General features: G+C 51.9%; 1 pseudogene; it reads right to left on the bottom strand.

Annotated features, from left to right (window-relative positions):
- Positions 1-5,961: 5,961 nt before the first annotated feature.
- LOC150004107 (dnaJ homolog subfamily B member 6 pseudogene) lies at positions 5,962-6,761 on the bottom strand (annotated as a pseudogene).
- Positions 6,762-8,169: the final 1,408 nt, after the last annotated feature.

Below are 8,169 nucleotides of genomic sequence, written 5' to 3'. Positions count from 1 at the left end.
TTATGATGATGAATTAAGTTTTGCTTTCGGCTGAGTTCCTCGTTTTCAAATTGTTATCAGCTAAATTCATGCACTGACTTACTCAGAGGTTATAAACAACTAACTCAGTTGCTTCGTTTAGTTCCTAAATCACTTCCCTATTTTTAGATCATTACCATATTTGAGAATAATAGATAACCTTTGATTTCTCCTGCATGTGGCAGCCTGTGGTGCTCACACTTTGGGCTAATGCAGCAATGAAAGTAAGGGGCTGGTTGTATATGTAACATCTAATTCAATGGAACTTCTTTTTTTCTGAGAATAGATCCATATAATAGCTTTAGCGCAAGTTAATTCAGCTGTGTTTGAAGCCCCTGCCCCTCAAGAGGAGCTCCCTAGCAACACCTTCTCCTGCCCCTGGCCTGTGCTCTGTAACTCGAAGCCACCTGCAGCTGGTTGTGTTGGTGTGTGATCTCCAAAGAAGTCATGCCAATGCCCTTACAAGCAAAGCCACAGTGCCTAGCTCTGTTTTAATGCCATCTCAAGTGTGCGTGCCAGGAAAAATGATTGACTCATTGAAAGAGAACCTGTATTAAAAGTGGAGGAGTATACAGAGGATACATAAATCACTTTGTAATGGATACTTGTATCCCTGACACTGTGTGTTCCATGTATACAGACAACAGTGTAGTGATGGCCAAAGGGAAGGGGGTGGGGAATGGGGACATCTGTATTAGTGTCAATAAAAATTTTTTTTAATGTTTATAAAGTTCTTACCACACACAAAAGGTACCTATGTAAGTAAGTTGAAGGATTTGTTAAGTCACCTTATTGTAGTAATCACTTTGTAGTATGTACATATATCAAATCACATTGTACACCTTAAATGTTATTTGTCAATTATATCTCAATAAAGCTGGGAAAAATATACTTAAAGGCCTATGGGATTGACACATATCTTAGCTGTGTACACTTCTCAGCTGAACCATTTCATATCCTGAAAACCAAGGTCCCTTTATAGGACAGCTTCTCCCCTACAACCCCGGATATCGTTGAGATAGAACAGTGGTTCATAACCGGGGTGATGTTGTCCCCCAGGGGATACTTGGCAATGTCTGGAGACATTACTGGTGGTCACAGATGGAGGGTTGCTACTGGCATCTAGGAAGCAGAGGATAGGGATACCACTAAAAATCTTACAATGCACAGGACAACTGCCCCACCCCGCCTCGCCCTGGTAACAAAGAATGATGACCTGACCCAAAATGTCAATGAACCAAGGTTGAGAAACCCTGAGTAGAAGAATTTATTTCTAATTGATTTCCAGTTCCTTCCTATTGGCTTGATCTTATTTGCTGATTTAGATAATTTTGAGTCCCAGAAGGACTAAGGTATCTTCTTTCTCCCTTTGGACTAGACATGAAGATGTGGAAGTACATGGAGCAGACATAGTTTTGAGGCGTTTATCCATATCTGTACCTGTATCTACATTTGGCTCCTTTGATTCCAGTCAGTTCATGCTATGTCTATACAACATAAAGTGCATTGGAAATTAATTCCACTCTGCCTTGTGCGGCAGAATCAAGGACGTAGTTTCTGGGCATTGCATCAGGCAAAGGTTTGGGTAAAATGAGAAATGGGGCAAGGCCCTTATCTTTTATCACTTCCTTTTACTTTGCGGTCTCCATAACCCTGTTAGCCATATTTATGTATTTGGTTCTAGGGAGTCTGTTCCTCTGGCCTGAATCCCCTTGGCTCTCTAACTCTCCCTCTTATTCTCCAAAGGAAATGCTGAGGTTGTTGCTAAAAGATTTCTTAATTGTATTTTTCCCCAGAGAAAATGACAGCTGCCTTTTCTCCAATGCACATGTAGCTTTCTTTTGAGCTTTGGCATGTGGGTGATGACAGAAATATACTGGCTTATGAATGCCAACACCCAAGGCTATGACAGGGGTACAGAATTCACGTACCAGAGCATTTGACACTTGAGTCAGGAAAAGGCAACAGCTGAGAAAAGCCTTGTGAAAAATGCTTTCTCACATATGTGGGAAAACCTGTCCAGAACTGTAAATCAGTAAGACGTCTATTCTTCTAGCTAATTCTGCCACCAATGGAGGAAATGGTAATTCTTTTAGCTCATTTGATGGTTGGATGGAATATGATAGCATACCAATGATATGGGGATAATTTTTTATCATGGGATAAAAGGCCTTTGGTTCCTAGTCCTTAGAAGTTTGGCTGAGACGGGGAGACCCATTGCACCCAGCTGTATGTAGGAGGGCAGAGCCATTTGCCAAGGATGCAGTTACTCAGGGGTGGTGGGTAATACGCAAAGAGAGAACACATTATCAGTGAGTCACTGGAAAGAAAGTTCTATGCTTAAGAAGTTATTACACTTAATCTTAGAGACCTGCATCAGGGTGACCCTGAATGGATCTGAAATTCTAGATGAGACTCCTTGAACCCAAAGACTCATGTAGCCACATTTAACTAGTAGTTTAACATTCAAAACACAGAATCCAGACCCTCCAAAAAAGAATATAGAAAAGACTAAAATATTTCAATTGTGCTATTTTGAGACCATTAAGGGGGGTGGGGTTGGTAAACAGTACTCGTTGGCAGCCATCCGTCTCGAGAGACGATGGTGTAGCTTCTTAAGAGTCTATCTGCACCGCCGAGAATGGCTGTGCAGTCCGACTCGGGAGTGACACGGTATCTGTCTCCTCCCGTGTTGAATCGACATCTTGCGATGACGCTGGAGTGTCCTCTCCAGTGAAGCTGAAGCTACAGAGCCTGGGCAGGGTGATATGGAGGGTCTGCTGTTGCCCATGCAGCAGACCCCCCCCTCTCTTCGCAGCTGAAGGATCCAAGGGAAAGACGGAGTCAATACAGCTTGGCTTCAGGTGCGCCGCAGGAGTTGCCGGTGTTGACTACAATGTCAAACCGCCTTAGGGACTCCGGCTCCGGATTTTCTGTCGGGGTTTACTCCCTTAGCCTTTCCCCTGAAGAGGTATGCCGCAAGGCAGCGGAGGTTTTTTGGAGTCAGAGTTCTCCTTCTCTGATGTGCCCTGACTGGAAGATCGAACCAGCGACACTTAGCTCGCAGGCCGACGCTCAATCCACTGAGCCAAACCAGCCAGGGCTGTTTCATGCATTCATTGGGCAAATAATCCACAATAACTCATGATCAAAGGCCTACCTTATCCTGAAACACTAATTTGAAAGAATATATGCACTCCTATGTTCATTGCAGCATTATTTATGATAGCCAAGATTTGGGAACAGTACAAGTGCCAATCAGCAGATAAATGGATTAAAAAGCTGTGATAGCCCTGGCTGGGGTGGTTCAGTGGATTATGTTGAAGATTAAAAGTTTCCTTTTCCATATTTGGATACCAGTTCCTTATCAGATCTGTGTCTTGAAAACACTTTATCTGAGTCTGTGTCTTATGTTAAAATCAGTCTGAATACTGACATCCACAAATATGTCCTCCCCTCCCCTCTTTCCCGCTCCCCCTACCATCAGGGGTTTCTTTCTCTTCCACTAGGGGGGCCCTGACGCGTTCCCACCTAAATGACCTATATTCTCTGCTCTGGGTAAGGGGTCCTGTTTCTGGGCAGGCAATTGCTATTTCACTGACTGTAACTCACCTGACAGACTCTGACCAAGTGGACTCACCTGACCTGATACTGAAGGAGATGAGGACTCCCTCCCTTTCCCACGCTGAGCAGAGCCCCACCCACCAGATCTGGATGTGCTGGATATGAGGGCTGAGGACTGACACAGGGCTGGGGCAGAGGTCCCTGCTGGAGGACCTCCGTGCTTCAAGTTCTGCGGCCTGCCAAAGCCTGGAGCCTGATGCTCTGACGTTCTGTCGCCTTCTGTGAGGCCCCTTGAAAGGTTCCTTCTCACACAGGGTAATGGGTCCTGCTGTGGTAACTGGGATCTTCACATGGATAGAGCACATTCACAATGGTCCTTATGAAAGGCAGAGCCTCCCTACATCTGCTTTCCTGACAGAGAGGAAGGGGGTCTGTGCTTGGAGGGAGAGGGAGCAGGCCCGAATGTGCAGGATGGAACTCTCTTGTGTCCTGGATGGCTGGGCCAGGCTGCTGGGCTCAACTGAGTTATGGAGTAGGGTGGGCTAATGTGGGCTAGGGGTACAAGGGTAGGAGGTGTTACATGAAGCAGGGCATGGGCAGGATGGATGGGACCTTCCTGCTGGGTGTGTCACTCCCAGATACTTTCATCTCTTTCACTCCCAGCCCCTCCTCCTCCTCTCTCCCTGAGGTATTGGCCCCAGGTCTTGGCAACCCTGCTGTCCCAAACAAGGCTCAAGTGCCCAAGGTGACCTGAGATGTAGAAAACTGTGCCCCAAAACATAAAATTGTGTTTATATTAGACCAAGAATCTCCACTTCTAGGGACGTTTCCTAAATAAAGAAAGATATATGAATACATATGTTTCCCTCTGCATGATGATGGGAGTGAAAACTTGGAAATGGCTCATGTTCCCCAGTAGGGGCTTTGGGAATTTTTATGTGTGTGGGGGGGGGGGGACAGAAAATACCGAGGAGGAAGAGGATGTCAAAAATTTAGACCTCATCTCCCAAAAAAGATAAGAGATTTGCTAGTCCCACCGCGAAGTGACCATCATGTGTGGTTTAGTGGGTGTCTTTCAGATTCTGCCTCTTTTATTCTGTTTGTTGGTCTCTGTCACAAGAAGAATAATTTTCACATATGTATGTCTGCCTGTGGAAATTACATGTATGTGGTCTAACAGGTGGGACCCGGGATGCACACAGTTGTTCCACACATATTACACAGAGGACACCTGCGGTCTCCATGTATCAGTACGTAGAGACTCCTGCGCCCACTTTAGCAGCTGTCCAGCGTCCTTCCTCCATGTGGACCAGGACTAGGGGACCCCATTCCTTCTCCATGGACACTAGTGTTTTCCCCAATTCCCAGCAATTACATCAGTGCTCTGACGGGTAATTTTGAAAACACATCTTTGGACAATTGTGCAAGAATTTCTGTGAGGTAAACTAGGGTGACCACTGCCAGGAAAAGGTGAGCACCTGCAGGCCTTAGACGGGACTGGCACATTGTCGTCCCAGAGGAAGGGCCTTTCCCCCTTCACTCCAGGGGATCTTCTGGGCCTCTAATTCCTCACTTTGTCCCCAGGACTAGACTGCCTGTCTGATGATGACAGTGCTCTGTCCTCAGTGTTTGCAGTGTGTGTTCCCCCACTGGGGAGGTCGGGCATCTCTGATATGCAGAGACGTGGGCACCACCTGCCAATGGAAGTGTCTGTTTGCTATAGGTTCCTTTAGATAACACAGACTTCCAAGAGTTTGCTGCACCGCAGAAAGGCTAAACCTTATCTGCCTAGGCTTTGAGGGATGCTTCCCAGCTTGTGGTTTGTCTTCCCCAATGTCTGCATCTTCCTCATTACTGTTTTGTGCGCAGGAGGAGACAGCCGCTGCCTGACTGGCTTCTGACCCTGCAGTCACACTTTGGACAGTGGTCTATACCCTGAGATTGTACCAAAGGGCTTCTTTTTTACATCTGATCTCTAATCCACCTGGGATTTTCCTTTCAAAAAACAAAAATGTGTAAGCAAAAGGAAAAAAAAAAAAAAAAAAAAAAAAAGGCAACCCATGTAACATCTCTGATAATGGATCAGAGACACTGAGCACATCAGGGGTTGCCAGGGGCAGGAGGGGTGAGTAAGAACTTCTGGTGTGGGGTTTCCTTTCAGGGAGACGGAACATCCTGCAGCTACACAGTGGTGATGTCTGCACAGGGGTGATACAATTTACATTATAAACAATACCTTTTAGGAAGTATTTAAATTTAATAATGGGAGTAGAAGAGCCAGTTAAATGAAATGGCCCTGGACCATTACCCAGGAACCAGGGAAAGTTTGAAAAAGGATTCTTCCAGAATGTAACATCTCTGTTTCATGCGTGCGCCGAGTTACTTGTTATCCAAGCGTAGCTGCTGCTCCTTCCCATTTATCGTCAAGGACTTGAGCTGGCCGTCTTCCTCAACCTCCACCCTTTCCTGGCCCTTCTCCACAATTCTCTTTGTAGTGATTTTTCAGCCGTTAACAATCTTGGTGGAAGTTGACACGGACTTGAAGTTGCCCATCCCACTACCACCACACGTGGTGGAAGCGAATGAAGTGAGGCCCCGGTGACCGAGTGGCCCCAAAAAAGAAAATTCAGCTATCAAAAGAAGAAAACCCTCCTCCGAATGATGGAAATCCACTGAAGGCGGAGAAGAACGAGCCTGCGCCGCGGCTCCTCCCACGCGAGCCCCGCCGAGGCCCAAAGAACTCCTTGAAGGGGCCTTCAAAGAAGTCGAACAGAAATGGATCCCGTCCACCAAAGAATACCCAGAACGTGAAGTCAAACTCGCTGAACGAGTCGTCGAAGTGAGTGCCACCTCCACCTCCATTCAATCCCTCTTTGCCGTATTTGTCATAGATGTCCCGCTTTTTAGCATCTGACAGCACGTGGTAGGCCTCGGCCACCTGCTTGAACTTCCTCTCCGCCTCCTCTTTGTTGTCGGGGTTCTTATCCGGGTGCCACTTCAGGGCCAGTTTCCGGTACGCCTTCTTAATGTCCTCAGTGGAGGCATGTCTCTGCACACCTAGCATTTCATAGTAACCCACCACGGTGACAGGCTGCGGGGACGCGTCCGAAGTCGCGGAGCCGGTGGTGGGAAGGCCCGGCGGACTGCGCAGCGGACGTCGCAGCGGACTGCGCGGTCTCCTCGGCTCCTGCGCGGCGGGGCGGGCAGCGGGAAGGTCCGGCGGACGACGCGGTCTCCTCGGCTCCTGCGCGGCGGGGCCGGTGGTGGGAAGGTCCAGAGGATGGCGCGGTCTCCTCGGCTCCTGCGCGGCAGGGCCGCTGGCGGGAAGGTCCGGGGGACCCACCACGGTGACAGGCAGCGGGGACGCGTCCGAAGTCGCCGAGCGGGCGGTGGGAAGGCCCGGCGGACGGCGCGGCGGACAGCGCAGCGGATGGCGCAGCAGATGGCGCAGTCTGCTCGCCTCCTGCGTGGCGGGGCCAGTGGCGGGAAGGTCCGGCGGACCCACCACGGTGACAGGCTGCGGGGACTCGTCTGAAGTCGCGGAGCTGGCGGCGGGAAGGTCCGGCGGACGGCGCGGTCTCCTCGGCTCCTGCGCGACGGGACCGGTGGCGGGAAGGTCCGGTGGACCCACCACGGTGACAGGATGCGGGGACGCGTCCGAAGTCACGGAGCCGGCGGTGGGAAGGCCCGGAGGACGGCACAGCAGATGGCGCGGTCTCCTCGGCTCCTGCGCGGCGGGGCCTGTGGCGGGAAGGTCCGGCGGACCCACCACGGTGACAGGCTGCGGGGACGCGTCCGAAGTCGCGGAGCCGGCGGTGGGAGGGCCCGGAGGACGGCACAGCGGACGGCACGGTCTCCTCGGCTCCTGGGCGGCGGGGCCAGCGGCGGGAAGGTCCGGTGGACGGCACGGTCTCCTCGGCTCCTGTGCGGCGGGGCCGGCGGCGGCAAGCTCCAGCGGACCCACCACGGTGACAGGCGGCGGGGACGCGTCCGAAGTCGTGGAGCCGGCGGTGGGAGGGCCCGGAGGACGGCACAGCAGATGGCGCGGTCTCCTTGGCTCCTGCGCGGCGGGGCCGGCGGCGGGAAGGTCCAGCGGACTGAGCCGTCTCCTTGGCTCCTGCGCGGCGGGGGCGGCGGCGGGAATGTCAGGCGGACGGAGCGGCCTCCTCGGCTCCTGCACGGCGGGGCCGGTGGTGGGAAGGTCCAGCGGACCCACTACGGTGACAGGCTGCGGGGACGTGTCCGAAGTCGCAGAGCCGGCGGTGGGAAGGCCCGGCGGACGGCGCGGCGGACAGCGCGGCGGACAGCGCAGCGGATGGCGCAGCAGATGGCGCAGTCTGCTCGCCTCCTGCGTGGCGGGGCCAGTGGCGGGAAGGTCCGGCGGACCCACCACGGTGACAGGCTGCGGGGACTCGTCTGAAGTCGCGGAGCTGGCGGCGGGAAGGTCCGGCGGACGGCGCGGTCTCCTCGGCTCCTGCGCGGCGGGACCGGTGGCGGGAAGGTCCGGTGGACCCACCACGGTGACAGGCTGCGGGGATGCGTCCAAAGTCGCGGAACCGGTGGTGGGAAGGCCCGGCGGACGGCACA

The sequence above is a fragment of the Furipterus horrens genome, unplaced genomic scaffold (assembly GCF_987537825.1).
Source record: "Furipterus horrens unplaced genomic scaffold, mFurHor1.1.pri manual_scaffold_7, whole genome shotgun sequence".
NCBI lineage: Eukaryota > Metazoa > Chordata > Mammalia > Chiroptera > Furipteridae > Furipterus > Furipterus horrens.
The sequence above is the reverse complement of the archived record's forward strand: the minus strand, read 5'-3'. Positions and strand labels throughout refer to the sequence as shown.